Source organism: Giraffa tippelskirchi, chromosome 1, assembly GCF_054371585.1.
Source record: "Giraffa tippelskirchi isolate mGirTip1 chromosome 1, T2T-mGirTip1v1.2.pri, whole genome shotgun sequence".
In the NCBI taxonomy this organism is placed as follows: Eukaryota; Metazoa; Chordata; class Mammalia; order Artiodactyla; family Giraffidae; genus Giraffa; species Giraffa tippelskirchi.
In genome coordinates, this window is record NC_137275.1 from 970,041 (window position 1) to 978,956 (window position 8,916).

The 8,916-nt window shown below is 66.2% G+C and overlaps 1 long non-coding RNA gene across 1 annotated transcript; it reads left to right on the forward strand.

The window, feature by feature from the left end:
- Positions 1 to 3,286: 3,286 nt before the first annotated feature.
- Positions 3,287 to 5,376, forward strand: LOC145541629 (uncharacterized). The gene is made up of 3 exons (XR_014079175.1): positions 3,287 to 3,601; positions 3,805 to 4,096; positions 4,397 to 5,376. It is a non-coding gene; the product is annotated as an uncharacterized LOC145541629 (long non-coding RNA).
- The last annotated feature ends 3,540 nt before the right edge of the window (positions 5,377 to 8,916 follow it).

Below are 8,916 nucleotides of genomic sequence, written 5' to 3' on the forward strand. Positions count from 1 at the left end.
TTGGCTTGGTCTCTGCTCCCAGGGGCCACGTGAGCGCCGGTGCCGCTGCCTTCCTCCCCGAGGTACCCAGGACCTGACCCTCTCCTGTTGGACACTCTTCCTCGCTCTCCACTGACCAGGGCCAGCTCTACGGGTAGGAGCCACCCCCGACTCGGGCCGGAACCCAGGACCGACGGCGTCGTGGAGGCGGCACCCAGGGCCCGGCCTCCAGGAGAGGTCACCACTCTGTCCCCGCCAGTGGTGTCACCCCCTGCGCTCCCTGGGGCACGTGATGGATAAACACCAGGGGCCGGAGCAGGTGGTGGGCAGAGAGGACGACCAGGGGTGGGGGAAGCTGCCACCCGCCCCCACCCCGTCGCCCGGCTCCAAGGGTCAGGCCCCCCTCTCAGTCCCCCAGACCCTCACGCCTCCCCCAGTCTCGTGGAAACAGCTGTCGGGGAGCCTTTAGGGGTCCCTTCTTCCCTCCGGTCCAGCCGGGAGTGCGTGGACAGGCTCTGCCAGGGCCGTTCATCACCCCACAGCTGCCGCCACTCTTGGTTTGGCTCCAGGGAGCCCAGGACGGTCCACCTGGTGCCCACTCCCCGAGGTTCTGGCAAAGCCAGGTGAGCCCAGGGGCCCAACGGAGGCCCGGGCCTGCCCGATGCAGAGAGCTGGACCGCCAGGCCAGGACATGGACATCCCATCCTGGCCCGGCCCCGCACACAGGCCGCGGTCATGGGCCTTGGAGTCCCTCCTGAGAATCAGAGCCATTCGCCGCCCGCCCTTTGACGCAGCCCCTGCACTGGCCGGTCACCCTGCTTCCTCGTGCCAAGCCCCGATGGTCTCGGGATGCAGACACCATGGGGGCCGTGTGCCCATGTCCGAGCCCCGAGCGGGCACACCCCGGACGCTGAGCAGATGGAGGTGTCCTTCCAGGCGGGAGCAGGCCCGGGTTGGGGGCTCCAGCCGGGGCCAGCCCCTCCCAGCCCTCAGCACAGGCCTTGTGGTGGCCAGGGAGTGGCTGGGGGCTGGCTTGGCCTGCAAGCCTTAGGGTCAGAGGGTGCCCACACGCCTCCTTGCCTGCCCGAGGCAGGAAGCTAGTCCCCGCGGCTGAGGGTGGCACCTGCAGTGGGCCTGGCTTGGGCGGGGGGCCACAAGGCAGCCGGGGAGCCACCTGGCCCCTCCCGGGGTTCTCCGAGTTGCGGGTCAGCTGGGCAGGGGGCTGCCCCGTGGCACCCCGCCTCACGCCCCAGCCTGGCCCCGTCGGTAGATCAATAGCTTTGGAAATCTGAAAAGAGCCCAAACAAAGGAGTGGGCTTGTAAGTACCCAGCTTGTATCAGCTGATAAATGGGCCCCTCTTTAAGGGACTTATCTCTTTAGGGCTCGCGGGATGAGGGATGGCGTCATTTGTCCTGTTGGCTCGTCCGGACCAGCCAAGCCGGATCTATTTAAAAGATAGTGCGATACTGTCGACAGCAATAGACAGGGTAATTGCAGAGCGACTGCCGGAGTATAAATTACACGGCTCTAAGTGGTGGAGCGGCCGCGGGAGAGTGGAGAAATTCCTGACGGTTCACTTGTCCCTCTGCCCCGCCGCCCGCTTATCACAGGCCAGCAGAGGAAGGCGCTCCGGGTGAAAAAATTAAGTATTGATCAAATTAACAGTTTTTACTGATCTTTTTAAGGGAGAAAAGGAGTGCAACAATTAAATTTAGAACACAAAAGACGGGCAGGATAACTCTTGACCCCAGTGTGGCAAAGTCTCTGACACCAACAAGCAGGAGATACAGTCTCCGGAGGACTGCCGTCCACTGGAAATTTACGGGCCAGAGAGAGCCTGGCTGGCAGTGGCCCGTCACTGCCGCACCTCGGGGCCTGAGAGGGAGGGGCGCCTCGGAGCCCCCAGGACCGCAGCTCGGTGAACACCACCTCCAGGCTGCCCTCCAGGGCGTGTCCCCTCCTTCCCGCAGGTTCTGGTTAAGGGGCAGGTTGGCTGGGGACCCATGGGTGGCCCTGCCTCCAGGGGCTGTCTATACAAGGCTCCAGAGGCAGGGTAGACAGACAAACGCAGGAACTTACAATTCACGGTACAGCCTGGAAGACTTCCTGGAGGCAGAGGTGCTGGCCTGGAGGTGCAGACGGATGGGGTGGGGTGGGGCTCAGGAAAGGAAGGGAAGGGACCTGGGGTTCGTTTCAGTTGTGAGCAAAAGGCAGGCCGTAGCCAGGCCCCAGGGCCCCAGGGGCTGCAGGGCTGTGACTGTGACCGTTATCATGAGGGTCCCTCTTTCCCTCCGCATACTGCCCGGACCGTGGGCATGACTCCACACTGTGGGTGGTGTGAGGCCCGGAAGTTTCTCGCCTCCTCCCCTAGTGTCCACGCAGTGGCCATGGCCTCACTGGCCAGGCAACGCCCTCCCTTCTGCACGGTGGCGGGGGGTGAGGGCACACGACCCTACACACGTGGGGTCAGAGGGCAGGGCAGGCGTGTGGGGACCTCAGGTCGCAGAGACAGGGACGGTGGTGCTGGAGGCCGAGGACGGGGCTGCAGGTGGTCAGTCGCCCCAGAGCTTCGTCCACAGGCCGCCCCCACCAGGTGTCCAGAGGCGCTGCTGTACCGCTAAACGGCTAGGTGTTCTGAGTGGCTGCTGGGGCAGCACGGGGCGGGCGGAGATCCGGGAGACCGTCCCCTGGCGTAAGTTCACGGCACCTGAGCAGACCCTGGCCGGGCCCGTGCCTCCCTGACACCACCAGGCTGCCCAGCGCCCTGCAGTTCAGCTTGCGCCCTGGTGGGTGGTGAGCAGCCCTCAGGAGCCAGCTCAGACCCCACCCAGCCCAGCCAGATCAGGAAGGAGCTGAGAGGCCTCGGCTGAGCCCCTGCGTGGTCCATTCGGGCCTTTGTCTCCTCCTCTCCCTTGGCCTGGCAAAGGAGACCCCCACCCCAGGGCCACCAGCCGCCCGGGGGATCCACCCAGGCCGGGCTGTGCCTGCGGGTCACTGTCAGGTCGGCCAGGCCAAGCTCAACCAGGGACAGGAGAGGGCGGCTGTCCTAGCCTGCCTGCACTGTCCCTGTGGCCGGGGCCCCTGCTCCTGAGCCAGGCTCCGGGGGCACTTGGGGACGGAGGGGCGAGAGGCTGCCCCCAGGCCAGCCTGCAGAAGCGTCTGGGGAGTGACACCCTTGGGCGCTGGTTGGGGGCCGATGCCCCGCCCACCGGCGCAACCCCGCCCCGCCCCTCCCGCTCCTCCAGCGGACCTGTCCGCCCCGAGCCCCGCGTGCTCCCCTAGAGGGCACCCTTCCTGTCCAACGGCAGGCCCCAGGGCAGCCCAGGCAGAAGCCGAGGGTCCGCCCCTCACTGGAGGGCTCCGTGTTGGGCCCTTCCCACTCCACGGGCCCACAGGCCGCCGCTCCCCGCCGGCCTGGGCCGTGTTGACCTTGACCACCGCCCCGGGCCTCTGGGCTTCCCGCAGGGCCTCCAGGAAACAGACGTGCCCAGCACAGGAGCGGGGGACGGGCGGGAGGAGCCCAGAATCCTGGTCAGCCTCGGAGGGCTCGGCCACCCGCAGAGTGCCCGCAGCAGAGCACCCGCAGCAGCCGGACGGCCAGGCTCCGGGCAGCACAAGCGGGTCAGGCCTGGCCCGAGCTGGGTGTGGGTGGTGGGGGAGCGCCCAGGGGTGGGAGGAGGGCCCCCCGGGGGTGGGGGAGAAGGGCCCCCGGGGGTGGAGGAGGGGCTGGTGCTCCCTCTGTGTCCTCCCACGCTGGAATTTCTTATCAGAACTGTTATAAATCTACTTGTTTTTACTCAACTTTAATTTTGAGGAAGTTACAGAGTCACGTGAGGTCAGAAGCTGTGCAGAGACCCCATGTTCCCCCCGCCCCAAAGCAGCGGATCCCAGCCAGGACCCCCCCAGCCACGACCCAGCACCCCCACCCAGCCCCGCGTCGCCTGCCGCCCAGCACCGGGGAAGGTGGACTGGCTGGCTCTGCCTGGCTCGCAGTGCAGCGCCTCCCCATGGTGTGGGGCCCTTGACTCACGGACGTCGGCCGCACCCAGCTTTTCAATCACGCTGCTTCTCAAACAGCCCTGCTTTTAAAAGGAGAGACAGAGACACAGAAGCCTGGTTAGTGAGCTGGGAAGGCTGGTCCGGGAGCCCCAGGGTCTCAGGCCTGTGTCCACCGCTGTCACAAGGCTCAGAGGGGCTCCTTGCGAGCGCCCACGGGCCGGTGCAGGGTGCGCGTTCCGGTCACCCCCCCGGGGCCGTGAGGTCCAGCAGCCCCTGGTCAACCCCAAGGCCTGGCGAGGCCCACGCCCTGCGGGCCCCCAAGGGGCTGCCGCCAGGGGCCCCTCGAGGCCCCTCCTGTCCCCCTGTCCCTCTGTCCCTCCCCCCGCCCAGCCACGGTCCTCTCCCCCCACTGCCCAGGTCTAGCCTCTGCCACAGACTGCCGCCCCCTGATGTCCATGAGGTCAGGGGGCCCAGCCAGCTGCGCCCCCCAGCACTGGGCTCCTCCTCGGGACTGACCACCAGGCCCCGTGTGGACACCTGCCTGCAGCCCCTCAGCCCAGAACCTTGGCGGGCGGGTGTGGAGCGAGCAGCGTCCCTCCCCTGGGCCTGAGCTTCTGCAGGATCCCCCCACAGCCTGCACGCCCTCCAGGCCCTGGGGTGGTCCCCACTGTGCCCCCCTTAAGCTTGGGAATGTGAGTAGAGGGGCAGCCCAGCTCTGCGCCCCAGTCACCCCTCTGCCTATGGACCTCGGCCCAGAAGGGCAGCCAAGTGTGTCTGAGAAATCCGGGGGGCACATTCCTAACCCTGGCCTCCCCTGCCTGGAGGGGTGCAGACAGGGCCGGACCGCCCCACCCCCACCCCAGTGCCACAGGCTGGAGCGTGCAGTCTCCAGCCCTGAGGCCCACAGAGGCTGGCGCGACTTCCAGAGGGCGACAAACAGGAGCAGAGAAGGCCGCAGAGAGAGGGGCCCCAGGAGGCTCCGGCAGCGCGTCCCTCGGAGACCATTTTTAAGGGTGAAGAATCACTGTCGCAGGATGCTTCTGGAACGCCCCCTCCCGCTCAGATGCCTGTTCTCTGCATAGTAATGTGTCTTTTAAAAAAAGACCCCTGATATATGTTACAAGAAGTGTATCTCTTTCACCGAGACAGAACATTTTAATTCCCCGACACCTTTTAGTGATTGCTTCAATTTCCGAAGATTTTGATAAAATCACGCGGTTTAAGAGTTGCGGGCTGCAGCCCGGCGCGGCAGAACGTAATGAAATGCTCCTGTTTCATAGCCTTCATCTGACACAGCCCAGCTCAGGGGCTAATAATGCCGCGTGATAAATGTCGGAGCCACGATTGTAAAAATATACTTGTAATTGGGTTAATATGCCTTAAAATACTACCCATCACTTATCTTTCTCCTCCTCTGTGCTGAGCGCAGGGGTGTGTGTGGGCGCAGGGCCGCTCCCCCGCTGTCTCCCCACCCCCCTCACCCTGTAGGCCCTTCCTCCCCAGGACCAGAGAGAGGGTCTGCAGGGCCGGGGGCAGAAGCGGCCGCCTAACCCCCACCGAGTGTTCTCCAGACGGGTGAGTGGCCTGGCCTGCGAGGCGGAGGGGGCAGGTGGGCTTTGCCTGCCCTGCTCTGGGGGCGGCCCAGGCGGGGATGTGGCCTCGGGGCAGCACCCTGCGGCCCCTGCCCCGCCCTCCACCCCCTGTTGCCTGTCTGTGCAGGGGAGGTCAGCCCGCAGCCGCACCGGCCTCTGGGGCCCAGCGCCCAGCCTGTGGCCCCTGTGTGTCCTGTGCGTGCCGGTGGACCCACTAATGAATGGATGAGTACGAAGGTGGGGGCTGATCTCTGGGTGGGTGGGCGGCAGGAGGGCGTGTAGACCCCTGAAGAGGGTCACCCGGAGCCCCAGGCGTGGGAGCCACCGTTGGTGGGGGGGACCTTGATTCAGACCAGGCGCGGCTCCCACCAGCCCCCCCAGGCCGGGCCCATCCCCCCAAGGGCTCCCCCTTCCTCTGGGGTCTCACCTGGTCCCCCCTTCTGGGAGTTGCCTTGTCTCACAGCAGCCCTGCGCCTGGTCTGGTCTTCTCCCAGCCCGAGGTGGATGCATGGGCTCCAGGACTAGGGAGCCTGGCGGGACCCGCTGGGGCATCCAGGGGCTCTGGGCGGGCTTTGTGGGGAAGGGGCCAGGAGGGACCAAGAGGGTCACACGGCAGAGATGAAGGTGGGGGCAGGGTCAGTCAAGGGGGGCGGTACCTGGAATCTTCTGGAAGCTCCACCCCCGGGGGATGGGCTGGCCAGCCGGCACCCTCCCCCAGATGGTCCTCGGCTGCAGAGGGGTGCTGACGGGCAGTCACGCCCGTTTCACGGATGCGGAGAGGAGGCCCCAGGACCCCACCCTGAGGGCAGCAGGGAGCCCACAGCCTCAGCCAGCGCAGATGCAGCACTGGCGGGATGTTCTCAAGTCCTCCAGCCTGGCTGCGGGGTCGCGGTGTGTGTTTGCACAACACCCGAGGGGCCTCGCGTGACACTGGCCAGCTCGAGGCTGTGCTCCTCACACGCACACGCCAGGCACACGCCGGGCTCACACACCTTCCCGTGCAGGGCCCCGGCCCGTTCCGCGCACACAGGACCAGGCCTCCCAGCCAGGCCTCCCCGACAGGAAACCCGGGCTCCGCCCCACAGCCAAGTGCCCACCTCTGGACGGCATGCGTCCATCCCATCCTCAGCTTTTTGGGCCCCCGGGTTTCCCACTGTTTCCCCTGGAAGAAGCTTCGTGGGGTCCCTGCAGCAGCAAGGAGCCAGGGCCGGGCGGGTGGGGAGGGACCCCAGCTGAGGACGCCTGGGGGTGAGAGGATGACCCTGCAGGTGAGGGGCAAGGTCTGATTCCCAGCTGGGTTTCCCTCCCAGTGCAGGATGACCTCAGTGAAGGACATGGGGGGCGGGCCCCATCTGCGGGCACCCTGGCCTCCGGGCGATGGGACCGGGCAGCCCTGGGGACCAGGCTGTCACCTGGCAGGCCGGCGGGAAGCCCCAGGCTGGCTGTCCCAGCGTCCGGGAGGCCCTGGGCCCAGCTTCCCAGCCGTGCGCTCCCCGCCCCGCACCCACCTCCTCCCCGCTGCCCAGCCGGCGCCCACCACTGTACTCGCATCTTCCTGTCGGGGGCTTTCCTCCTGGAGCAGGTGGGTGGAAACAAGACAGATGGACAGAGATCTGTCCGGCTCAGGCTGTGTGGACTCCTGGACGTCACAGACCCCGGGATCTAACCCTGCCATTGGGGGCCCACAGCGGTAGGAGAGCCCAAAGACCCCCAGAGACCGCCAGTGCCACACCTGGGAGCAGCCGGACGAGGGCCACTGAGGGCTCAGGGCTGCCTGTCCTCCAGGACCCGCGACCCCTCCCATGCTCGTCCTGCTGTGAGCCATCAGTCCAGTCCTGCCTCAGACGTCGCGATGACTCCGGGCCTCCACTGGGCACCTGGGGCAGCAGGGGCCAGTGCCCATGGCCCTTCAGAGCCCTGGACCCCAGTCCCACCTGCGTCAGCCCCCCATCACATCTGGCCTGAGGATGGAGGGCTGGTCCTCCTAGGAGCCTGCCTCGCGGCGGGGGCCCACCATTCACAACTGGGTGATTTCATCCTAAGAGCTGGGGCGGAAGGGCCAGGCTGGGGCCCGGCCCGGAACTGCCTCTAAGTGAATGTGTTTGGGGGGGTGTGGGTGCAACCCCCCTCAGGGCGGGGGTGTCCATTCCTGGGCCAGGAAGGAGCCGTCAGGCCGGTCCCCAGCCCACACAAAGGCTGCGGCAGATGAAATGGTGTTTGCCTGCTTATGTGAAGAGTGATGGAACTTTAAATGAATCGCTGACCTTTCTGGAATGACAGGTGACCCGAGCCGTATCTGAGGTGGGTATCGAAAATTGCTGCTGCTGCCCGAAAATAAACAATAAGGCGGCAAATGTGGTTTGAAAAATTGACCGGCTTCACCCTGGGCGGGGGTGGGGGGTGGACGAGTCCATGTGGCTCAGAGCCCCCAGCTCTGCCCCTCCCCAGGGCTCGAGGGAGGCCCAGGGGAGGGGGCACCTTCCAGCCCACGGCGCGGGGACCGCGCCCAGGCTCACCCGACTGCAGGCCAGCACTGGCCAGGGCAGGCCTCCCATGGCTCTGGCCCTCAGCCTCCTGCCTCCGGAAGGCTCCACCACCGCCCAGGTGGGCTCTCACGGCCCAGGTGAAGTCCCGGTGGGATCAGGGAAGCCCAGCTCCCCGAGGTCTGCGCGTGACCGCAACGCCCAGCAGGTGTGTCCCCCAGCCACACACCCTGGACTTCCCAGCATCCAGCACCATCCTTGCCTCCACCTCCTCCAGGAAGACCCCCACCCTGCTGCCAGTGGGGCAAGGCCAGGCCAGGGCCTCCAGCGGCAGAGGGTCTCTCCTGGAAAGGGCCTCTGGAGTCAAGGGGCCACAGTCCCAAATTCACATGAACGAGGATGAGGTCGTGGAGGTCACTGCAGACAGGAGGGGAGAGTCCTGCATGCTGAGTGACCAGCAGGAAGGCTTGTCTCAGGAGGGTGAGGCCGCCCACAGAGAGAGCAGCCCGCCAGACCCCAGGAAGCCCCCAGGAAGCACAAGGCATGCTCTAGAATATTCACCGAAAGCCACAAGAGTGAGCCCTGCACCCAGGCTCACCCAACGAAGCACCCAGCACCCCACTGCTCCACTGCACCCCACATTCCACACCCCACCCAACACCCCACTTCCCACCCCACATGCCACATTGCACCCCACACTCCACCACCCCCCAAACCCAACCACACCCCACACCACACACCCCTCCATACCCCACACTCCACAGCCCAACAGCACCCCAACCCCCACACCCCATCCCCAAACACCGCCCCACACCCACACCCCTGACCCCTGACCCCTGGCCCCTGCCTGACCCCTGACCCT